At 40.5% G+C, this 26,467-nt stretch overlaps 1 long non-coding RNA gene and 2 pseudogenes across 1 annotated transcript in view; 1 reads left to right on the forward strand and 2 right to left on the reverse strand.

The window, feature by feature from the left end:
• LOC139703718 (uncharacterized) overlaps positions 1 to 26,467 on the reverse strand; it is a 230,762-nt gene that overhangs the window by 154,556 nt on the left and 49,739 nt on the right. The gene's annotated exons all lie outside the window — the stretch shown is intronic.
• On the reverse strand, positions 7,442 to 9,757 carry LOC114088089 (cytochrome c oxidase subunit 7C, mitochondrial pseudogene; annotated as a pseudogene).
• On the forward strand, positions 16,819 to 17,554 carry LOC114088090 (transcription initiation factor IIB pseudogene; annotated as a pseudogene).

The following is a 26,467-nucleotide window of genomic DNA, read 5'->3' on the forward strand; positions in this document are numbered from 1 at the left end:
CCTAGGTCCTTAGCGACTTAAAGTTTGGATCTAACTACAGCTTTAACCCTTGTTCTCAATGTCAAAACTCTGCCTTGCTAGGTGTCAGCAGCCTAATTAAAGAAGCACCAGGGGAGTAAAACCAATAACCTTTATTAAAATATACCATTCTCCCAAAACCTTATCAATAGCAAACAGCATTGCCAAATCCCAGGGATAAAGATGGGGGAAAACATGTTCACTGGGGCTTTCTACAAGACATCACAGGCCTGAAGGAAAACTTCAGAGCCAAGCCACACCTCCCTCAAAGCCCTACACAGAATAGCACTGAACTAATGGTCCCTCACTGAGAAGAGCAAGAACCTTGAGCCCTGTCTATGGCTCCAGTCTCCTTTTCGTGGCTTCCAAGCAGTGGGTTCCCAAGGATACCAGAAACTTAAGAAAAGCATGCTTCCCTCCATTGTTGAGAAGAAGGACTTCACAGTCAGGATGAGGTTTATATATGCACCCCTGCAAACAGTCAGTACTCTACTGTTCCTGAGTCCAGAGCAACAGCCAAGAGTGCAGAATACAGTATGTTGCTCTTTAACAGAGGCACAGTGACACCCATGTCACACACACACACACACACACACACACACACACACACACCTCTGTGCACCTCTGTGGCCAAAACAATTAACTAAGATCTTCTGGTCCTCCATTTATTGTTAACTGTGGTTCTCTTAAAGATCAGAGGCTTCTGGCAGCATGAAGTTCAGTCTCCATAGTCTGCTGACTCACCCATGGCCAGGGAGAGTGCTAGGGTCCTTGGTAACAAGGAGAGGATTCACCCACTGGGACAAAGTCCTATCCAAGACCTGCAGCCAAGTGTAGAGAGGATCCCTGATGTCTGAAGGAGCTTCATAGCTGTCACATGTACTACTATGATGGGCTGAAGGATGATGCTCAAAGATATAAGGCCAGAATCCCTGAAATCTATAATCTTACATGACAAAGACTCGGCCGGTGTGATTAAGAATCCTGAGATGAGAAAATTATCCTCAATTATGGGTGGACTTAAATACAATCATAAGTACCATTGTAAAGAGGCAAAGGGAGATTTGGGGAATAGCTCAGCAATAAATTGCTTGTCTAGCATGCATGAGGCCCTGGGTTCGATTTCCAGCAACCCACAAAGAAGGAGAGGCAGATAGAAGGTTTGATGCTTAGAGGAGAATGTAATATAACCAAAGAAAAAGGCTGAAGCAATAAGGCCACAAGCCAGGGAATGCCAGAAGCTGGGAGAAAGAGCTTCCAAAGGGAATACAGCCCTGCTAACACCTTGACTTGGGCCCCCAAATTTTGGACACTAATTTTGGACTTCTGACCTCTGGAACTGAAAGAGAATAAACTGATATTGTTTTAAGCCACCAAGTTTGTAATAGTTCATTACAGTAACTGTATGTAAAAAAAGACCCAAATAAAAAGAGTTGTTGCCTTAAGAGAAAAAACCAGAAGTTGCAGATGGCGGTTTGAAGTAACTCTCCATTGATGTCAAGACCCCGTATGAGAATGGACGATGGTGACTGGAAGGGTCTTTAGTCCCTTGGAACTCCAACCCAAGGGGAGAGAGGTGGAGCCTTTTTATATCTAGCACTCTTGGTGGGAAGGAGGGAGTCAGAGAGGCTAAGAACACAGAGGCATCAATAGACACAGAAGCCTGAATGGAACTTAACTGGGACCAGACAATGGTCCTAATGGAACATGACAGCAAGGAAAGGAATCCTAAAAGACGCTCAAAGAGTCTTAACCACTCTCAAAACAAACTCTTACACACCATTTTGCCCCTCTACTCCAAAATTCTAGTAAGGGAATATACGTAAGAGGAACTCTTTCCTGATTATTTATGTTATATTTGGAAAATCTGTGTATTAATCAGAGTTATCCAGAAAAACAGAACCAATAGAATATAGACATGTAGAAACAGATTTATTATAAGGTACTGATTCATGCAATTGTGGAAGCTGAGGAGTCCTACAACCTAGTGTCTGCAAGCAGGCCCAGGAAAGCTGGTGTTGTAGCTCCAGTTTAAACCCAAAGGCCTGAGAACCTGGGGCATCAACATCCAAGGCAGGAGCCGATAGAGGTCCCTGCACAAAGAGAATGAATTCACCCTTTCTCCACCTTCTTCTTCTGTATGGCACTCAATCAATTGTGTGATGCCATGCACATCAGTGAGGGTGTCTTCTTTACCCAGTCTGACTATTCAAATGCTATCTCTTCCAGAAATACCCTCACAGACACACCCAGAAATATTGTTTTACCAACTATTGAGGCATCCATAACACAGTCGAGTTAACCCATAAAATTAACTAACACATTTGTGTTATGAGTTTAATTGTGCCTCCACCCCAAAAAAGATACACGGCAACCCTAATTGTCCAGTACATTGTGACCCATTTTGGAAATAGGGTCTTTGTAGAAGTAAAAAAGGAGAAATCTGAAAACATAAAGAGATATACACAGAGAGAGGATGACGTGCAGACAGGGAGAATGCTGTGTGAAGACTGAGCACTGCAGTGATACATCTGTAAGCCAGGAATGCCCAAGATTAACCGTCAACCACCACCAGCTAGAAAGAGGCAACGGAAGATTCTCCCCTGCAGGTTTCAGTGGGAACAGGGACATCTTTACACCCTGATTTTGGACTTCTTGCTTCCAAATCTAAAAGACAACAATTGTCTGTTGTTACAGCAGCCCTAGGAACTCAATCACCCTGTTTTCCAAATGTATGATAATGCCAGACTTTTCCAGACATACTCATTTTAGCTCCCACAGCATCGTCCAGCAATGCCTACCCCACCAGACACACTCTCGCCCCTCTCTCCATGACTTGGAATGAAATGGCTCCTGTGGATTCATTCTTTCGAAGTATAGCATCAATAACTTTCAAACTTGGGGCTGGGGTTGTGGCTCAGCCATAGAGCACTCACCTAGCACATGTGAGACCCTGGGTTCGATCCTCAGAACCACATATAAATAAATAAAATAAACATATTGTGTCCAACTACAACTAAAAAATAAGTACTTAAACAAAAAAAATTCAAACTTAAAAAAAAGTAAACTTGACTCATCAACAAAATGAAAGACGTTTTTCCCATAAGCTTTTACTTTGACAAAATATTTACACAATTACATTATTGCTGTTTGACAGCCCCCTTTCAAACCTGGCACCAAGAGGAAAGAATCAACTCTATATTCTCTAAAGACAATAAACTGACAACAAATCTTGATTTGACACAGTCTTCCTCCTGGGCTCCTCATAAAAAGATGTCCCACATGTTAGAAGTTTTATATGCAGCTTCTCATAAGTCAGAAGACCAATGTGAAAGACAAAGAAAGGCAAAAAAAAAATTTAAACAAGCACAAATTCTTGTTTCAATCCTTGGGATATTTTTATTTTTGTATAATGATTCAAAAACTAATAACATCAAAGACTAATAAATAGGGCTGGGTTTGTAGCTCAGTGGTAGAGCACTCAGCTCACTTATGAGGCACTGGGTTCAAATTCTCAGCACCACACAAAAATAAATAAATAAAGTTCCATTGGCAACTGAAAAATTGTTTCAAAAAACACTAGTAAAAAAATGACAAATATGGGGCCAGGGTTGTGGCTCAGTGGTAGAGTGCTTGCCTAGCATGTGTGAGACACTGGGTTCAATCCCCGGCATCACATAAAAATAAACAATAAGATAAAGGTATTTAAAAAAAGACAAATAAAATGAGCAATAAGAGTACTTTATCAGGAAAAAAATGTTAGTCTTCGACATAGGACATACTATTTTGAAAGTTGGGAATAAGAAGTTGTCAGATGTGCAACAGATTGAAATTAAGCCCCTATCTCTCACCATGCACAAAACTCAACTCAAGGTGGATCAAGGACCTAGGAATTAAACCAGAGACCCTGCTCCTAACAGAAGAAAAAGTAGGCCCAAATCTCCATCATGTTGGATTAGGCCCCAACTTTCTTAATAAAACTCCTATAGCACAAGAAGTAAAATCAATAATCAATAAATGGTATGGATTCAAACTAAAAAGCTTTTTCTCAGCAAAAGAAACAATCAGTGAGGTGGACAGAGAGCCTACAGAATGGGAGCAAATTTTTACCACACGCACATCAGATAAGCACTAATCTCCAGGATATAAAAAGAACTCAAAAATCTTAACAGCAAAAAAACCCCCCCAAAAAAAAAACAATCAATAAATGGGCCAAGGAACTGAACAGACACTTTGAAGAAGAGGACATACAATCAATCAACAAATATATGAAAGATGTTCAATATCTTTAGCAATTAAAGAAATGCAAATCAAACTACTCTACGATTTCATCTCACTCTAGTTAGAATGTCAATTATCAAGAATACAAACAACAATAAGTGTCGATGAGGACGTGGGGAAAAAGGCACATTCATACATTGCTGGTGGAACTACAAATTGGTGCAGCCAATATGGAAAGCAGTATGGAGATTCCCTGGAAAGTTTGGAATGGAACCACCATTTGACCCAGCTATCCCACTCCTTGGTTCATACCCAAAGGACTTAAAAACATCATACTACAGCGACACAGCCATATCAGTGTTTATAGCAGCATAAGTCACAATAGCTAAATTGTGAAATCAACCCTCCAGTAGATGAATGGATAAAGAAACTGTGGTATGTATACACAATGGAATATTACTCAGTATTAAAAGAGAATAAAATCATGGCATTTGCAGGTAAATGGATGAAGTTGGAGAATATTATGCCAATCCCAAAAAAAACAAATACCAAATTTTTTCTCTGATATGAGGATGCCGATCCATAAAGGGGATGGGAGGAGAGCATGGGAGGAATGAAGGAAATTTGGATTGGGAAAAGGGGAGGGAGAGGAAAGTAGGGGACATGGGGGTAGGAAAGATAATGGAATGAGATGGACATCATTACCCTAAGTACATGTATGAAGACACAAATGGTGTGACTATACTTTGTATACAACCAGAGATATGAAAAAAATGTTTCTATATGTGTACTATGAATTGATATGCATTCTGCTGTCATATATAACAAATTAGAATTAAAACAAAAAAAAAAGTTGTAAGAGTAATTTGAGTTGGGTTGTTTTGTTTGTGGTGCTGGTGATTGAACCCAGGTCTCATGTGTGCTAAGCATGCACTCTACCACTTAGTTACATCCCCAGAGTTATGTCCATTCAGGAACTAAGATAGGACTCTGTTAAGACCATTTGGCTGCATAAGAACCAAAAACCAAAAATCCAGAAGCAGAAAGACTGTGGCCCAAGCAGCTTTTTCAAGGAAATCTCCAAGGATCCAGGCTTCCTCTCTCTAACTTCCTGCTCCTCCATCCTTAACTTGTGGCTTTTGTCCTCACAGTCACAAGACAGCTGTTTATTCTGAAATCATTGAGTCTTTCTACCAAGAAGAAGGAAAGGCAAAAAGCTAGCAGAAAGAGATGTGTGCTACTGAATCTGCCCCTTATGTCAGGGAAGAAATAGCTTTCCTGGACTTAAGTCATACTGGCTATACATAGGAAACTGGGAGATCCAGTTTTACCCTGTTCTATACTTGTCCTGGCAAGTTCTGGGTTGTTATTAAGAAATATGGAAAAGGGTAATACCAGGCTGCCAGGGAGGAGGTTCTTAGTAATACCTGCCAAAAGGGATAAAATAGGAAAACCAGAAATATTCTTTCTTGCTGGGCACCATAGAACACACCTGTAATCCCAGTGGCACAGGAGGCTAAGGTAAGAGGATTGTGAGTTCAAAGCCAGCCTCAGTGACATAGCAAGACACTGTCTCAAAATAAAAAGTAAAGATAAAAACGATGGCAGAGGGCCTGGGGTATGGCTCAGTGGTTAAGGGCACCTGGGTTCATTCCCTGGTACAAAAAAAAAAAAAAAAAGAATACAACAACAAAAAAAAATCTTTCTTTCTTAAATTATGAAAACTCTCCTAGTCTTAGGACATAATTGAAGTTGTACATACCATCACTTAATCTTATGATGGGAGGTAAAACCACCCAACCTGCAGGGGAAAAAAAATGTGTTTAAGTTATTAAAAGAGTTCTAGACTGGAAATAAGAACTTCTTTGTGTGTGTGTGTGTTTTCTTCTTGTTGTTTTTTTAATTTATTTATTTATTTTTTATTCTAATTTGTTATATATGACAGCAGAATGCATTTCAATTCATATTACACATATAGAATACAATTTTTCATATCTCTGGTTGTGCACAAAGTATAGTCACACCATTTGTGTCTTTATACATGTACTTAAGGTAATGATGTCCATCTCATTCCACTGTCTTTTCTACCCCCATACCCCTTCCTTCCCCTCCCACCCTTTGCTCTATCTAGAGTTCATCTAATCCTCCCATGCTTCCCCCCTAACCCCATTATGAATCAGCATCCTTATATCAGAGAAAACATTTGGCATTTGGCTTTTTGGGATTGGCTAGTTTCACTTAGCATTATATTCTCTAACTCCATCCATTTTCCTGCAAATGCCATGATTTTATTCTCTTTTAATGCTGAATAATATTCCATTATGTATATATACTGCATTTTCTTTATCCATTCATCTACTGAAGGGCATCTCATTTGTTTCCACAGTTTAGCTATTGTGAATTGTGCTACTATAAACATTCATGTGGCTATGTCCCTGTAGTATGCTGTTTTTAAGTCCTTTGGGTATAGACTGAGGATAGTGGGTCAAATGATTCTTCCATTCCCAGTTTTCCAAGGAATCTCCATACTGCTTAGACTGGAAATAAGAACTTCTTAACAAAGAACATTAACAAACTTGATCAGCAATAAATATTCCTTAGATAAGAATCCCATCCTACAGAAAGAAACATTTAGAATTGTACATGAGAATATATATACAAGGATCTTCAATGCGGCACTGTTTGGGAAAGTTAAAAGTTGAAAATAACCATATTTATTTATTTGTGTATCAGACACACACACATATATAGACACACCCATAAGCTGGGAAGTCTAAGCAAGTGTTTAAGAATAAGGTGGGTTTGAATGTCTGACATGAAAAATGTTTCAAAATTTCTTCAGTAGGGGCTGGGATTGTGGCTTAGTAGCAGAGCGCTTGCCTTGCACCTGTGAGGCACCAGGTTCGATCCTCAGCACCACATAAAAATAAATAAACAAAATAAAGATATTGTGTCCATGTATAACTAAGAAAATTTTTTTTAAAAAAATCTTCAGTAATAAACAGAGAATAAAAGAGTAGGCAGGGCTGGAGGTTGGAGATGTTGATCAGAAGGTACAATCTTTTTATTTTTTTCATGTCATTAGTTTATTTACAAACATATCCAGTTTTGCTATGAGTCCAAGAGTTTGATGCAATTTTCAAAGAGATTGTACCTGTTAAAACAGTCTTCATATCTGTTAAATGGAGCAATTAAAACATAGTTATTTCTTAAGCAGTTGGTATCTGACTATAAAGATAGGTACAGCAAATCCTGATCCAATGTGTAAGGTTATCACAATCAGTAAGCACCACTTGTTTTACACTGAAAATGGCAATTCTTCCTGAGGCCCTCCTAATAGTGACTCTGAAGGACTACAGAGGTCTTGAACCCCCAGATGCTCAGCCCCAACAGAAGGTACAGTCTTGTAGTTACTCAATGAATAAGCTCTGGAGACCTAATGTACAGCATGGTAATTATAGTTAATAATCATGTCTTGAATAAAGCTGAAAAATAAAATTAAAATACTTGTTCACTCCTCAGTCCAAAAAAAAAAAAAAAAAACAGCTTTGTGTTGGTTTATTAACTCTGTCCCAAGTGTCATTCATTATTTTTGATCCACCATCAATTTCAAGCTCACTGAGCAGGTAGTAGTAAATTAAACATCATCATTTTCTTAAAATCACTTTTAATTATTGATATGCTGAAAAAGCAAGGCATGATACAAGACAAACTATGGAGAGGCAATTGAGGAGGGGGAATCTTAATTGTTAATACACGTACTTATTAAAAAAAATATTTTATTTTTTAGTTACAGATGGGCTCAATAACCTCTATTTTATTTATTTTTATGTGGTGCTGAAGATCGAAACTGGTAGCTCATAAGTGTGAGGCAAGTGCTCTACCTCTGAGCTACAATCCCAGCCCCCTAGACATACTTTTGTATATAATATAATTTTTGTGAACATTTAATTAAATAAGACAACAACAAAGGAAAACATGAGCTAAAATCAAGAGGATATATCCAATTAGGTGACTTTTCCTATCTAATCTAAATCCCCAAACCTCAACCCAGACTAGAAATATCTCTCTGGGCACACAGTTAACAACCCCCTTATAGCTAAGAAAAACAAATGACTAAGGCACGATTTGGCAAAAGTTCCCTCTTAGGAAAGCCAGTCAATCAGCCTTCTGAACTTGACCTTCTCAATCCCAGAAAGAGAAGTGGGGGTCAAGCCAAGTCATGCATCCCAGCAAGGTGAGCTTGACCTCTGTTGCCAGCCACCTTAACAGGATGCAGGGACAGGCAAGAGCAGAGAGGAGCAGAGGGCCCAGGTCCTTGAGTCTACAGCAATCATGAACATGGATAGGAACAAATAAAAGCCTGGCCAAAGAAAGGCAAAGAATAGCAGCTCCTGGCTTCCATTCACACAGGACGCTCCTGCCACCTCCACCATCACCAACGAATGTGGGGACATTTGATGACTTCTTTTTCCTTACAGTAGAGGAGAAGCAATATGAGCAGTTTAAAGCCAAATTGAAGGAGAAGGGAAACATTGGATAGAATCTGTACTTCTCTTCCTACTTTCCTAAAATATGGCCCTGTTAGGATGGTGAGTGAGTGCTGGGAGTAAGAGACAGCCCCACCCAGGTCCACGCTCACCGGTCTACCCCTATTGCATTCCTGCCTGGGGATAATTCACGTCGTCTAATTTACTTCTCCCCCGTCATTAACTATTCCACATTCTTTTTTCTTTTTTCATTTATTGTTCTTGCACTGGGAGAAGTATTAAGACAAGAAAGAGGGCCTTGAGGAAGGATGCTGGAGAGAATTAAGAGTTGAGAAATTTATTTATTTTTATGTGGTGTTGAGGATTGAACCCAGGGCCTTGCACATGCTAGGCGAGCGCTCTACCACTGAGACACAACCCCAGCCCTGTTTTCTGATTTATTTTCTCATTGCAACAGACCTCACCTTGGGGTAACTTTCCCCCTTACCTCAAGAATTTTCATCCCCTCCAATGGAGTGGGGAGGAGAGGATGGCTAGTTAGGTTATCTAGTCAGGCTTCCCAACCGCCTTGCGAGCAGGTATGTACACATTTTGCCCCCAGACGACTCACTCTCAGCCTTCCCAATGTGTTTATGACTTTAACAGTAGAAACCAAGTCAGGGCACTGTCAAGGCTGACACTGACTGGATGCATGTGCTCAGGGAGAAAGGACACAGGGGGTAATCCTGGAAAACTGGGGCCCACACCTGTTCAAAAATCATAAAACAGTGCTCATTGGGACAAGTCACTGGCACACTCAAAAGAGAAGGAGCACAGAAGTCTCTCTCAGCATTAGGACTCAACCATTCAAATCATTGAATCATAGACAGCCAAAGGGATCCTAGAGATCAACATCCAGAGGACCACCGCTCAGGTCTCACTCTTCCCTGGAACCCATCCCACAGATGAGAACATCGAGGCTCCTCACCTTGGCCTTCAGATTTCTGAACTGCTTGACTTCCTCTGAGCAAGTCCACAGTTATATCCATTAATTAGGGGTCAATGATCCCTTACACACCTCAGTAAAGTTTCCAAATCTGGTTCCTTGGAACCATCAGTACAGTGAATAAAACTGTGAGGCACTACATCACTTTGTTTATTGCTTTTTTCACAGCTCATACTGGCATCTGTTCAGCCCAGGGTTATTTAAGACCTAATGTTCATCGCCCTGGAGTGTACAGCAAAATAAATGGGGTCTCAGCTAATTAAATGCTGGCGCAAAGCTGAGGTATCTGAAAAAATCTCAAAATCCATCCACTGGCCTGTCCTAGAGCCAAGAGCTGCTGCTGTTATATGACACAATAAAAGAGATGCTATGTAAATTTTAAATATTTTATTGAACATAAATAATTAGAATATCCAGCCATTTTCTAAGGCAGAAATATCTAACAGCTAGCATGCAGAAAGCATTGCAGATGTTCACAAACTACAGAAGTGTCAATTTGCTTTTAAGTTCCTTTTAAGCAATTTTTTACTCTAAAGAAGTGAACATTTATAACTGTGAATAAATCGTTTGTGGTTTGGGCAAATGTTTAGGAATATTCAATAAAGCATTCATATAAATATTCAGTTATGGAGATAATTTGATTTAAATAGATGGTACATTCAATAAATAAACATTGTTCAACATGAATAAACATTTTAAACAACCAGCAAGCATCAAAACCCAGCTGATGTTTCATGCAAATCTTTGGAAAACATTTTATTTAGCAGTTCTTATGTACACTACACATTGTTGATGATTCTTTCATGCTCCTTATTATAAGCAGAATTTGCATGAAAACAGCACCTTTTCTTAAGAGAATTCATCTTTATACAGCACCACCGTTTTATTACAATTTTTCCTTCTTTACAGCCTTTTACGGTGCAACATTGTGGTGCCCAAGGATCTAGAACTTCCAGGGCTCAGACACTCCACCATTTACAACCTGTTCCCAGGGCCAGTATAATCTTCTTTAGCCTCAACATCATCATCTGTGAAATGGAAACCATAATACTCTCCCGACAAGAATGAGGGTTAAATAAGATGACATGAATAAAGTTCTCAGAAAACTTTCTACAAACATATCTGTTGTTATCACTTTATATGATTTCGAATAAAATGAACATGCCATCTGAATCATTTAAATTAGACTTGGGCATCCATTGTTTTAGCCTGTAACTACTTTCACACCCTGTCATGGGGATTTATATTGGATTCCTATTCTTGAGAATAATTTGGCTATAGCTATTGAAATTGTAAATACACATTTCCTTTGATCCAGCAACTGTGCTCCTGGGGATTTACCTATCACTAGCTAGTTGACAAGCATGTTCCTAGATCAGTGTCCCAGGATGTTCACTCCTGCATTTTTGTAATAGAAAATAAAAGGACAAGCCAGGCACAGTGGCATATGCCTATAATCCCAGCGGCTTCAGAGGCTGAGACAGAAGAATTACGAGTTCAAAGCCAGCCTCAGCAACTGTGAGGCACTAAGCAACTCAGTGAGACCCTGTCTCTAAATAAAATACAAAATAGGGCTGGGGATGTGGCTCAGTGGTCAAGTGTCCCTGAGTTCAACCCCCAGTACCCCCCCCCCAAAAAAAAAGAAAGAAAGAAAGAAGAAGAAAAGGAAAAGAAAAGGACAACTTAAATGTTCAATAAACGCTTAAGTAAATTACCATACACTTCCATTTATGGAACTTGTCACAATAGGAATTTTACCCTTATTTGTTTGGTTATTGGATTATTATTATAGTTTTTCTTTGTGAGGAAAGAATACTTGTCCCCTTCCTAAAAATGCCCTTGTGGATGGAGGGAGCCTGGATAGTGACACACCACAGGCCCCTCTCAGCCCCTTATGCATACAAGCCAAGGAAGGTATAGGACTTATGTGATCTGTAAATTGAAGAAGAATAACTGACTATACTCAGCTCAGCAAGCTCTTTTTACCTCTTGGGAGAAAGCAGCCCACAGGGTTCAGGAGCTCTTTCCTCCTTGCAATATCTTCACTAGGTTGTTCCCCATCTTCACAGTGGGGAAGTCCACTATGATCAACCTTGCCTGTGGCTGAGTGGGTACAGCTGCCCAGCTCTGGACATGGGCATTAAGTCCATCTGGTTTGAACATGGCTGTGTGTTTGAACATATCCTTTAGCAATGATAAAGGTAATAATGGTCTCCATCTGCCTATCATTCCTTTTATATTTCAATTTGATCAGAACTTGGACAAGGAAAGGGATGCTTTTGAGGGGCCTCATGAAGGCGACCATATGCCCCACAAACATAAATTCCTTGAAGATAAGAATTATGTCTGTCTTGCTCACCAGTGTATCCCCAGAATGGACCCTAAGCTCCCAAATTGAATAAATGAATCATGCAAATAGTGTCATATAAATCATACATAATGTGTCTGTGTGTGGTGACATAAATGTGATTTCCTTTAGAGAAAGAGAGTAGAACAGAAGGTGGCCTTTTCAATGTGAACCTACCTACGAGAACAGTTTGGATTTCTAACCATATTAATAGTGTTAGTTATTCAATAGTTAGAGACTAGCTATATAAAGTTACCTACCAGGAAGCATAAACAGTTTTGTGTTTTCCTTTATACTTTCTGTATAAACATTTTAAGAGAAATCCTCATTAGAAAGAAAAGGTAGGAAAAAAAGAAAGAAAGAAAAGGTAGGCAGGAAGACCTATGGCAAATCCTTTAAGTCCTTTTGTAGAATGAGTAATCACTCATAAGTCAGGGTTCTTGGTCAAAAGAAAAAAAAAATTCTAGCTTCTTTGAACAGAAGAGGAATTCATCTGAAGGCATCAAACAGCTCACAAAGTAGATGGGGAGGCTGGGAGCCATCAAAAACTGGGCAGGGTGCAAGGCAGCCCTGAACACTAGCAGCATGGTGCCCCAGGAAATTAGCATGGTGACCACACCACCCAGACATTGCCATAGACATTGCTACTTAGTCACATAGCCTTAACTCTCTGACACATCTCATAACCTCAAGGTTCAAAGTTCAGGACAGGGGACTGGGGCTGTAGCTCAGCAGTGAGTGTTTGCCTCGCAAGTGAGGTGCTGGATTTGGTCCTCGGTGACACATAAAAATAAAGATATTGTGTCCTTCTATAACTGAAAAAAAATATTAAAAAAAAAAGTTCAGGACAGGAGCAGTCAGTCAACCCAGATGAGGACACCTGCCCAAGCAGAGGTTTTGGCCTTGGGTAGGATAATGGACACCTCACTCTTTACTCCCTGCAACAGAAGGGTAGATAGTTTGGGTACAGTTGCTGGCAGGGATGTGGGTTTGGATGGTGGGGTGGTAAAGGAATCTCTGATCACTTGCTTCTCTTTTCTCAATGGATTATGACAAAGAATTATCAGCTGAGGGACAAGTAAGAAACAATATTAGAGATTTGAGAAAAGACAAAGTATGAAATAGTACTTCTGAAGGGTGGTATTTCCATTATCTACTGCTATATAATAAATCACCCCAAAATAGTAACTTGGAAAAGTAACAATAACTTCTTTTGCCCATGAATCTGGGGGTCAAGTGTGCCCCAGCTAGGTAGCTTTCACTCAGGGTCCCTCATAAGACTGCACTCGGATGGTAGATGGGGCTGGGGTCATCCTGCAAGGTTATTCACACACAAGTCTGGTTCCTGGGATGAGAAGATAATCCTTAGAGATATCTTGATTTCTCTTTATTTTTATTTATTTAAATTTGTGTGTGTGGGCTGGGGACGTGGCTCAAGCGGTAGCGCCCTCGCCTAGCATGCGTGCGGCCCGGGTTCAATCCTTAGCACCACATACAAACAAAGATGTTGTGTCCGCCGAAAACTGAAAAATAAATATTAAAATTAAATTTGTATAAGATATATATATATATATATATATATATATATATATATATATATATATATATATGTAGTCACATAGCCTTAACTCTCTGACACACCTCATAACCTCAAGGTTCATATTTATACAAATATGCATGCATGTGTGTATGTGTGTATACATGCATACAGATAAATAACTTTTGTTTGTATAGCAATGTGTGTGTGTGTGTGTGTGTGTGTGTAATCACATAGCAGCTGAAGGTTCCCAGCATACCAAGAGAAACCAGTAGAATCTTCATGGCCTTTTCTAAACTGGCCTCAGAATTCATGTGGTGTCCATTCTATTTGTGTTCTACCCATAGAAGACTAGAAGGTCCCATCCAGATTCAAGGGAAGGGAAGGTAGACCCTATCACTTAACTGAGAAATGTTAGAGAATTTACAGAGAGATTGATAAATAAATAAAGCATAAGGCTCCATTGGGGGTTCACTGGAGATAAATGGTCATGCATTAGAGAGACCAGTTGGCAGAGTTCTGTTTTTGTCCATTGATTTGGGGCTGCCTGAGTCCACATCCAGGAGGGATGACAACCATGGATTCATCCCTTCCTCTGGCCTCTGTGAGGAGGTAAGCACTAAGAGGGCAGGACCCTTGTCAGTCTGATTGGTGGCTAAATCTTGGAGATTAGAGCTGGGTCCCCTATAAAGGGGTCCCTCGATACATCTGTGTTGTGGTTGAACCTGGCTCTTTTCCACAGCTTTGGTTCCAGCTGTTCTTTCCCATCAGGATGCCTTCCTGCCTCCCTGTCACCAACTTCTGTGTAAGACTTTGCACAGATCACTTTATTACTTAGAGCTTTAGTTTTCACACCTATAAAATGAAGCTTTTTATGATTTTTTTATATTTATTTTTTAGGTGTAGATGGACACAACACAATGCCTTTATTTTTTATGTGGTGCTGAGGATCGAACCCGGGTCCCGCCCATGCTAGGCGAGCACGCTACCGCTGAGCCACAATCCCAGCCCCTTTTTATGATCTTTAAGTTCTCTTTCGGGCATAAAAATCATACCCTGCTATCTTATCCCACTCACTTGATGACTTTCAACAAGGATGCCAAAATGTGTCAGCTCAGATGAAGACACTAGCAACAGTGCCCCCGGGTTTTTACCTCTCGATTGATCCACTTAAGACGCAGCCTCTGGAAACACATTGAATCTAAAAGCAAAGTCCCCTACACCCAATAAATCTTTGTTGGATTTGAGCATGAGACCACAGAAAGAGAAGTATTGATGGTGGAGCTGTAAAGTACCTAAACAAAGACAGATTCAGCCCATTCTTTGCCCTCTCGGGTGTTCACATCCTTTCCAGCCCAGTCAGATGAAAATCTCTCTTTTTATCTTTCCACATACATCAACCCCTTTCTTTCCTGAATCATTTTTGTTGTTTTTCTCTGAACCTTCCCCACTTTGTCTCTGCCTTACCAATGCTTAATGTCAGGGCCATCCACAGGGTAAGAGGTGGGGGGCCGAGGACTGCAGCAATGGAGGAGTCAGGGCAATAGAAACAAATAACATTTAGTAAGGCAGCAACATTCACTGTGTCCCATAGGCTGTGGCACACCCTGGAGTCAGATGCACAGAGGTGGAAACTGCCTGTGAGTTGAATTGGGGGCCTGAAGTAAGGTCATCTGCTCAAAATGGCTAGCTGGGGTTCAAAGGCCAGCTCCATCACTAACTAAATATGTGTGTGAGACCTTGAGTATGTTATTCCCTAATCATTTCATTCCTCAGTCTCTTCCTCTAAAAAGTAAGAATGAAGCCAGGTGTGGTGGATAATGCCCGTAATCCTATCAATTTGGGAGACTGAGGCAGGAGGATTGCAGGTTCAGGGCCAGCCTCGGCAACTTAGCAAGACCTTCAGCAATTTAGTGAGACCCTGTCTCAAAATAAAAGAGTTAAGAAAACTTGTGCTGTAAATGGATAATAATGAGTGTAATACATTCCACTATTGTCATGTATGTAGGTAAATAAATAAATAAATAAAGGACTGGGACTATAATACACAATAAAAACAAAATGTGAAAGAAAAAACATCTTTTTTAAAAAAAAATTTAAAGGATGATAGTACATAGGGTCATTGTGAGGATTAAAGGAAATAAAACATGAAGTGCTTTGAATAATACTTAGCACTCAATAAATAGAATGTATTATCCATCTTCCATGATGCCTGAAATTCTAGCACTATTCCTTGGGATTAAGATGGGAGAGCTGGCCTTGCATATTCCAAGTCCAATTGTACTCCTGCCTTATTCTACATAAATGAGATTCCTAGCTGGACTCTGGTAACTAACTCTACCTTAATAATCCACCCATTGTCCAATTATTCTACTATCAACTCCATCCCTTTGGTCTCCTTCTTGTGACTAAAGTCCAGCTCCTAAAATGAATGGAGTTCTGCCAGGTCTGAAGTAGCTACTCAAAAATACTTTTTGATTGTCTGACCAGTTACCTTCTACTAGTCTTCTTGATGCTGCCCTGGAATGGTGCTCCCTGTGCATTCTCATCGGAGCTCTCTCCACCTGGACTCAGTGTCAGCTTTTTCACCGTCCACATCTGAGTGCTCCTGTCATCCTCCATGAACAGATAGGTCCAAAACATCAGCCAAAACACTACTTGCTTCCATCCTCTCAGCTGATTAAACAAGATCTCTAGGAATTCTTCTCCAGAAAACACATTCCATAATTCCCCTGCTATAAAACTCTGCCTCTGCAGGGTCAGACAAGGATCCTGGGTTGGGTACACTTCTTAACATGTACCTAGCTTCCTCCACTTTCTGCCCAGCCCTCTATAGCTCTCTATCAGTGTTCAAAAGAGAATTCTCTCACCCTGCCCTAGTACCCAGAGTGCTGGCTGAGTGCAAAACAGTTGGGACTATGACAGAAGGGATCAGGGCTTCCTAGACCAAAGATTTCATAACTAGAGGGGAGTATAACATAAGGCTGGAAAATTAGGATGGGACCTGATAAAGGAGGGTTGAAGGAGACAGGCGCATCTGGACTAGAGACTGGCATGATAAAGGCAGTGTCCTTCAGGAGGGGACCCCAGCCCAGGTACACTCGTTTGGGGATGAGAAGAATTCAGAGGTGATAAGACCAATGAAGGGCAGCCTAGACCCCTCTGAAAGTCAACAGAGATCATAATTTCTTCCTGTTTTCAACACAACAGTTTTGTGATGATGATGTCTACCAGTCTTTCTGATTTTCCTCCAAGATTTGTATGTCCAAGCCATTCAGTTGCATTTTTAGTAGAAGACGGCTGAGCTGGCAAAATGATCTGTCCTGAAGGTGACCTGGTTGTTGGTGATCAAGTTACTTTTGTGGAATCTGAATGGAGACCTTTCAGTAATGACAAAGCAACAAAAGATCCATCTCAAGTTGGAGATCCTCAGAATCCTCTTTTGAGTGATAGATTTGTCTACCATGATTGGCAAAGGTACAAGAGCTGCATGTCTGGATGAGTTTGGCAATTTTAAGTACCAGAATCCAGGTAAAATGAGTAGTTCTGAGAAAGCAGCAATGAATTCATTCAAGGAAATCACTACTATAGCAGAAACAATCAACCTCCTTCAAAATACATTTGATCAAACAAATTATTTATTCAAGCAAGTTATGAACAAAAGAGCTCCTGAAGAATTAATAACGCCATAGCTTCTGCTTGCCTTTATACTGCAGAAGACAAAAAGGGTTCCTAGAACTTTCAAAGCAAGTACAGATGGCAGCTATAATAAGGCTGTGGAATTTGGTCTTGGTTCTTGGAGGAACCTGACCTCTGCAGCTGCAACAGCTATTTACATGACCTCACAGGTGTCGGCCAAGAAGAGGACCCAAAATGAAATTGGAGATGTTGCTGGTGTTGCTGATGTTACAATCAGACCATCTTACAGCTATCCTCAAACCCCAGACTTCAATTAGACAGCCCAGTGGATTAACTACCACGGCTATAAATTTAGGCAGCTAATGTCAAACCCATGTACATGGAACTTTGCCTATTGACATAGCTTATACAAAATGCTGGGCTGAGTCTATACTGAGGAAAAAAGACATGGTACCCATTCCAAAGCTAAATATTATTGCTTGGCATTCTATGTGGATACACTAGTGAAACATATATAATGATTTAAATGCCTTACTGATTTGCTTTCTTTTGAAGTGATCTAGAAAACTATTTTGGAAGGTATTTGAAATGATGTGATTCTTTTTTTCTTAATGTTTTGTTTTAGTTGTAATTTTTATGTGGTGCTGGGGATTTAACCCAGCACCCCGCACGTGCTAGGTGAGCGCTCTACCTCTGATATACAATCCCAGCCCCTGATGTGATTCTTGAATAAAACATTTTTCCAAATCAAAGTTTTTGTTATAATTTCATGTTATATCTAATTTATAATACACAATTATAACATACATCATTACAAATAATACACCTGATAGAGGTCCTTTTTTTCCATTATTTTCATATATATATTAATATATGTTATATATATATATACTTTTTAAAAATTTTTTAATAAAGTCATTGAAATAGCAAAAAAAAGCAAAAGAAAAGGTAGACCTTTTGTCCAGAAAAAAATATTAAGTAATTTGCATAATATTTCAGGACTTTAAACCATCCATAAGACTCTCTGAGCATCCCTGAACTCCAGGTTAAAAATTCCTGGAGTAGAATTTTAAAACCAATCAGCACGTGGTATAAAATGGTCACTAAAATAGTTGTTAGGAACTGAATGTATGTGTCCCCCCAAAATTCATATGCTGAAGTTCTAATGGCCTGAGGACTAGTACATCCCCTAATAGGATGGTATTAAGAAGGAGGGACTTGGGGAGGTGATCCAAGAATGATCTTAGACTTCCCAGACTCTAGCTCTGTGAGAATAAATGTCTATTATTTAAGCCATCCAATCTGTGACAACCTGAACTGATTAAGACAGGAGGGCATAACCAATAATTAATTCATTCATTCATTCCTGGAAAGAGAAAACAGGAACCTGGACAAATGTGGTAGTGTTGTAATAGACAATAGGGAGCAGATCTCAGTCTATTTAAGAAAGAGGTGGGGGAAATAAAGACTTTTGAGTTTTCGGTCTTGGGAAATGAAGAAAAAGAAAGTTTGAACATTTCTAATCAGGTGATGAGGCAGACGTTGATACATCCAAATGAGAAAACCAGTTTTGGGGTTGGATTATTTTTTGCATTGCAAATGGATAGGGATGTGAAGTTTGACTCGTTCATTTGACAACTAACAAAGTGCCTAGGATATGCCTGACCCTGAGAACATAGAGACAAACAGACATACCCCCGCCCTCACAGAGCTTACACTGCCTTGAGGAAACACAGGCAATGAAGAAAAAGAATTCAGTGATTGCTGGAGGGCAGAGGAGGCTTGTACAACATCTGGGGACACTGGAGGGCACACCTACCTGGGGGTCACAGAAGAGACACATGAGCCAAAACCTGAAGCTTAGAGCTCTGCCTAATGGCACGAGGATGGGTAAGACAGAGCCCTCAAGTCTGAACAGGAGAAACTACACATAACACTTTGCCTGGACCCAGGGCCCACACCTCCTCTTTATGTTCTTGGCCAAGTGCTGCCTATGGGAGTTGAGAGGGAAAGAATCCAATTAAATATAGGAATGATCTCACTGACAGCTGAAAGAGGGTGGGAAACAGGAAAATATTTAACACACCTGCGGGGGCGGGGGAAAAAACAGTAAAGAAGTTATGTTCATGAGCTGTTTCCCCCTCTAAAAGGAAAATAGGGAAATGTAAAAGTCTGAACTATCAGAAAGACTCTAGTCGGATCTACCTCTGGGGAAATTCTAATATTACCCTGCAGGGAGCTTAAGGAGACTAAGCCTTTGAATGGATTTTAATAGCAATGGAGCCAGGTTTTTTTTCTCCAGTCTGTGGTTGTACTGGCCTCTTTGATCTCTGAATAAGTCAAGGAAGGGATTTTTTCTTTTCTTGAAAGCTTTCCATGGCTGGTTTCTTGGGAGCCTTGAACACTGTGCTTTGGCGGGTGTGTCCGCCCAGCAGGGAATCCTGAAGCTTTGAGCAGGCCTGGCAGTCCCAGGGAGGCAAGTCACACAGCTTTAGAAATCTTCTAATGGAAAAAGCAGGAGGATCTCAATTCAGAGAGAAAAAGCAATAGTTGTGGAGAGGAGGTGATCAGTACCAGAGATATTTTTTTAAAAATAGAATAGAAAAGACTAATTGGAAGAGTCTCAGAAAAGTTAAAGGAGGAATTTAGAATGATGCCCAGATTTTTTACCCACAGAACTTGGGCTTTGACAATGCACTTCACTGAAATAAGGAGTGGTAGAAATTCCAGGGAGACAGGTAAGGAGGAGACTGGAGAGGTAGCACTTCAGCTCAAGGATGAGCTGTGCCTTGAGACTCACCATCAAAGCATAAGGATGGAATGGCAGCCTGGTGCCAACGCAGGCTGATGTGTATATGGAACAATGGCTGTCTGTCTCTTCCCTGGAAAGATTGCCTGTAGACAGTGAGGTGGCTGGAATGCAGATGGGAACCTGGGAAAAACAGGAGAGGACTGAAGAAAATATGCACTCCATTAACCTACATCTACACAGTACCCCCAATTGTGACTACCTCCAGCACCTCTCAAAATCTCAGATTTTGGAGATGGAGTACCTTAGATGTAAAGAAGATATGAACTATGCCAGGCACGGTGGCACATGCCTGTAATCCCAGTGGCACAGGAGGCTGAGGCAGGAGGATCTCAAGTTCAAAGCCAGCCTCAGCAACTTAGTGAGGTCCTAAAGCAACTCAGTGAGACCCTGTCTCTAGATAAAATATTAAAAAGGGCTGGGGATGTGGCTCACTGGTTAAGCACCACTGGGTTCAATCCCTGGTACAAAAAAATAAAGAAAGAAAGAAAGAAGAAGAAGATATAAGATTAAGGTTGTAGGGCAGGTGTTACTACAAGATGAGGAGACAGAGGAAGTAAGGATATTAGCAAGAGACTTAAGGATGAATACACAGTGACATTTCATCTGGAATGATAAAGAAAAATACCAGGAACAGGCTGATGGATGGTAGAAGAATAAGGGATGAGATAGTGGAGATGACCACAAAGAGAGAAAGCAGACAGGAATTAAGAGGCAGATCTTATGCTTCATAATAGCATAATCAAAATGTTGTGATTGTGATTATCCTGCCTTGGGAAAATGAAGGAATAGGGGGAAAGACCAAGTGTGTTTATGAAATGCAGACACTACTTTAAAGATGTAAAAGTAAACTTCTACTCATCTAGAACTTCTAACTGCAAAAAATATGCCAGTTTTTACCATTGTTACATTTTTAAAAAGCTATAGGAAGTGAAGACAATGAGACATAAGGTCCTTTCTTCTGATGTGACAATCCTAGGCAAGAGAGATCAATGAAAAGAAAAAAATTGTATTTTTGACAATAATTGCAACCAGAAGACTCTATACCAAGATTGGTTGAGAATGTAATGCCAGATTCATGGGACCCCAATAGACCTTCAGGAGCTGAATCCGATGCAAGCACACAAGAGTCTTTATTGCAAGCTCAAGCCTGGACTCACAACCGTTCCCAACGCAGCGGTCCCAGGGAGTGAGCCCCAGTCCTTTGTCCAGTGAGATTTTACAGGTTTGGGGGATACTCTATGTGTCACAACATCACACAGCAAATCATTTGATACCGCGAGAAAATCAAACAACAACTCTTAACATTGATTAGCACATTCACTGGCAGGAAAAAGTTGGGTAGGGGTGATTGGTTAGTACAAGAGGGGGATTCCTTTGAACTGATTGGTTTAGGCCACGAGGGGTGTACATGCTAAACTACATGGTTTCCCAACATGTTATCAACCACCATAAACTACTGGGGGGTCATCTAGCATCCCAGGTATTTTCCCTGTCTCATGCTGATTGGTAGTTGCTAGGGGGTTGCTATGGGTCCTCACCTAGCCTAACTGAGTCAGGGACACCTGGCACTGCAGATCTCTCCTGTTATTTGCAGACAAATCTGCCACGTGACCAGCGGGAGCTTCATGAAAGAAGGTTTGGTTCATAAGAAATTGCTAGTGAGTTTTAAATTAAAGAATTACCTTTCACACCAGCTCCAAGAAGGCTTCTCCTAGCTCCTGCCTCCAGCCACCTAATGTGGTAGTGAGGTTTACAGGAGAGACTAGTGAGAGAAGGAGAGCACGCGAGGGAGTGAGTTTTATTGGGAACAAAAAATCCAGGGAAAATCCCTTCCAATGAAGGTTAAGGGGGGCAGCATCCCAAGGTCAAGGACAATGATTGGGTTTTCAGGTCAGTGGCCAGGCACGCCTCTGCACGGACAAGCCCTCGGACCTGGGAAAGGGTGGGGAATGGCTCTGACACAACTGTGTTTGAGCGCCTCTCACCTAGGCAGGGAGGTAACTCAAATCAAGTGCGAGGATGGCCTCCCACAGACAAACAACTCAGCAAGGTGGGTATGTGCTTAGGAGTGCTCTGTGGGTTTTTCCAAGGACAAGGGTCAAGCCGCCTTCCTTGGACAGGCTTTGCTCTGAGGTAGAGGCTGGTTTCTCAAAAACGGAGTCACATCAGTTTCTCACTACCAGGTATACTAGTGCACACAAATAATCCCAGAGACTGGGAAGGCTGAGGCAGAAGTATTGCAAGCTCAAGACAAGCCTCATCAACTTAGCAAGACCCTGTCTCAAAATGAAAAATAAAAAGGGCTGGGTAAAAGTGCCCCTAAGTTCAATCCCCAGTACCAAAGGGGGGGGGGGGGGAAACAGTGGCTGAAGAAATGTACATTTATGGGCTGGGGATGTGGCTCAAGCGGTAGCACGCTTGCCTGGCATGCGTGCGGCCCAGGTTCGATCCTCAGCACCACATACAAACAAAGATGTTGTGTCCTCCGAAAACTAAAAAATAAATATTAAAATTCTCTCTCTCTCTCTCTCTCTCTCTCTCGCTTTAAAAAAAAAAAAGAAATGTAGATTTAGCTTTTTTTGGAAGGCAGGTTGAAACAGGAGTGTGTAATTTTGTCCATCTGTAATTTTGTCAGTGACAGCCACAGCCCTGGTCCAAGAGCAATGATCTTCACCATTCAGCCATGAGAACAGAGGACTTCAAGATGTCACTCTCCCCCTGTGTCCTACCTGTGCCTCTGGCTGACTGAACCCTATATGAAGCCAGATAGAAAGGCTATTGGTGCAGTGAATCTCGATCAGACTCCCAGGACAGAGATTAGGAGGAAGGCTGAAGAGTGGATGTGGCAGAAGAAACAACAAATATCCTACAGAGTTAAGGAGGATTAAGGGAAATCCCTGGCAGTGTCTTGGTGCATTTGGGCTTCTGTAACAAAATGCCTTAGACTGTGTAGCTTATAAACAACAGAAATGTATTTCCTACTGGAGACTGGGAAGTCCAAGATCATGGCATCAGAGATTTGATATCAGATGAGAAACTTCTTCCTGGTTTATGGATGGCTTCTCACTGTGTCCTAATGTGGTGAGAGAAAAGGTGATGGGGAGATCTCCTTCACCACTCACTGGAACCTGCTAGCTTGGCCACATGGTTGCAGCAAGGTGATCTCTGGGACCTCTTTTAAAAGGGCACTGATGGCTTTCAAGAGGGCGAAGCCCTTATAACCTAATCATGTCCCAACAATCCTACTTCGTAAGGCTATCTCATTGGCGATTAGGTTTAAACCTATGAATTTCAAGGGTGACACACTTAGACCATAGCAAGTAATACCCCAGCAAGCCTTCAGCTCAGAGGCGCTGATTCAAAGAAACAGAATTGAGGCTTACCACGCAGGCTAGAACAAGAACAGAAGTCACAAAACAAATTGTAAGCCCACAAGACAAATTCAACAGGTAGACATGTTTTGTTTGGCCCATACAACACAGGTGTAAATATATGTTTTCATATCAGATATTGGAATATTCCCAAATATTTTCAAATCAGAAAACACCACATAAAATATGTATTTCTGGCTTCTTTTAAAACCTGAAAAATGTAGCAACACCAGATCCATTTCCATAGGACAACACTCATCTGGAGCTGAGAACCTGCACCCCTATGAACAGGGCTCACCCCCTCCAGGCCCTTCCACCTCCCACACATGTCTAACACTGAGGTGAAGGGCATGTTTTCACTTTTGAATTGTCCATCACCATTAGGTTTGCAGGAGTGGTTTCTCATAAGAGAAATGTATTTGTCTATATTTATGACTTTACTAAGTGGGAAAACAAAAAGTGGTCAAAGGGGTAGAACTTTTCCTGAAAAAAAATGAAAGAGAGCATTTTTTCCCTCACGAAAAAAGAAAAAAAAAAATCCTGTGTTTTTATAGTCACACAAAGCATTTCTATGTCAAAAGAACATAAATTAAGAGACCATTTTTCTTTTACCCAGCTCACTTCACTCAATTATGTTACCTGCCTGGATGTCTATAGCATTTCAGCTTGAGATTCTGGACCACACAGGTGGAAAGCAGAAAAATCATCTAAATTTTCTGTGACTTACCCGCAGTATTTATTATACTTACTGCTGTTTCCTGCCACTGATTTAAATCTTCATATTTCTCTGAGCAAAAGAGATCCCCACTATCTGCTTTGTCCTCTCAGTTCTCTAAATAATTTAGGGCATCAAAATCTCAAAAGTTTTGCAACATTGCAGGTGGGAGCATCCATTAGAACAGCAGAAAAATGGTACTAAACACAAGGATATGTGAGGCAAAGATGAAGGCTAAAGAAATGGGAGTAGATTAATTCATCTAATTAAAAGAGTGTGGGGGAAAAAAACAGGGTGAGAACAGAGCTGTAATAATAAACAGAACAAATAATTAAAAATCGAGGGGAGGCAATTTAAGCAGGAGGAATTTAATACAGGGAAATGGTTAGCCATGCAATGGAAGAACTAAAAAACCAAATGAACAATGATTTGAGATTAGCAATACCAGAGGTTCTGCCTCTGCTAGGAATAATGAGACACAAAAAGGTGAGGCAAAGCCAAAGCCCATACCAAGACTACCAGTGGGTACTTGGACAAGTGCAGAGTCTAGGACCCCAAAGGCAGAGGTGGGGACCTTTAGGAAGAGAGCATAGTCTATAGGACCAAGGATTATACATGGAGCCACCACGAAAAACCACCTGGCATTTCCACCCACTCTTCCCATGGGCTAAGCCTACTCAAAAATCCTGGTTTGAGGGCTGGGGTTTGGCTCCATGGTAGAGCAGTTGCCTTGTGTACACGGGGCCTGGTTCCATCCTTTGCACTGCAAAAGGAAAACAAAAACAAAACAGAAATCCAGGTTCGATGCAGACAGAGCATGGGAAGAATAGAGAATGAATCTGAAAGCAACCAGCAAACGACTAGGTAGAGATGAGGGTTTAGGAGGATTTAGTAGAAATTGGGGAATAAGAAACAAAAGTATCAAATGTAGACCACATGTTTTAGTAGTCTGAGCTATTTTCCGCTTCGACGCAAACGTTTTTTGTTTGTGTTCATAGTATATTCCCAAAGTTTTCAAGAAACTAATTCCAAAAATCCCACTCTGAAAAAATAAATAAATATAACCCCATTTCAAGTTATTTTCCCCAAAAAAAACAATAACTTTTCCCACATTTCTCCTTCTTTTCCTGCTGAAGTTTATAACCTCTTCATTAACTTGTAATTCCTTTTCTTCCAGAACCTTTTCTTTTTAATGGATCTAAAAATTAAACCCATTGCCTCACACATGTTAGGCAAGTGTCCTACCATCAAACTATACCCCCAGCTATTTCATTTTTTTTTTTGAGACAGGATCTTCCTAAACTGTTCTACCTGTCCTCAAACTTGTGATCCTCCTGCCTCAGCCTCCTACATAGCTTCTTCCAGAATGTTAATAAAGGTAATAAATAATTGCCTGATTTTTCATAATAACAACCTGAATTCTTTCCATGTATAAGCTCTCCCTATAGAATTCTTAACTGTTCTGTAAGTAGGAATTCAGTGGCAGGATGTTGTTATCACAACTTTGCAATTAAAAAAAAAAAAAACAGTAAATCTATTCACTTGAGAGAAATGCAGCCAGTAACTTAAAGTATATCTAAGTAAAAGCTAGGACCACTCCCCTATTAACAAGATAAGTTTTCCCATTTTGACATATGATATTTTTTTAAGAATTCAGATAAGTGAGACTAGTATTACCCTGACACCAAAACCAGACAAAGACTCCTCAAATAAAGAAAACTTCAGACCAATATCCCTGATGAAAATTGACACAAAAATCCTCAATAAAATACTGGCAAATCACATACAAAAATATATTAAAAAGACAGAGCACCATGATCAAGTGGGGTTCAACCCAGGAATGCAAGGTTGGTTCAACATACAGAAATTAATAATCACAATTCACCACATCAATAGGTTTAAAGACAATAATCATATGATTATCTCAATAGACACAGAAAAAGCATTTGAAAAAATTCAGCATTCAAGCGGGGAATGGTATAATGGTATAATCACAGCAGCCCAGGAAGCTGAGGCAGGAGGATCATGAGTTCAAAGCCAGCCTCAACAATTTAGCAAGGCCCTAAGCAACTCAGCAAGTCCATGTCTCTAAATAAATATTAAAAAGGCTGGGGATGTGGCTCAGTGGCTAAGTGTCTTTGGGTTCAATTCTCAGTTAAAAAAAAAAAATCAGCATCGATTCATGCTCAAAACATCAAAACACTAAAAAAAAAACTAGGGATAGTAGGAATATACCTCAACATGCCCACATCATTCCAAATGGAGAAAAACTGAAAGCATTCCCTCTAAAAATGGAACAAGACAAAGAGGCCCTCTTTCACCACTCCTATTC

This window comes from Marmota flaviventris, chromosome 2 (genome assembly GCF_047511675.1).
Source record: "Marmota flaviventris isolate mMarFla1 chromosome 2, mMarFla1.hap1, whole genome shotgun sequence".
Lineage (NCBI taxonomy): Eukaryota > Metazoa > Chordata > Mammalia > Rodentia > Sciuridae > Marmota > Marmota flaviventris.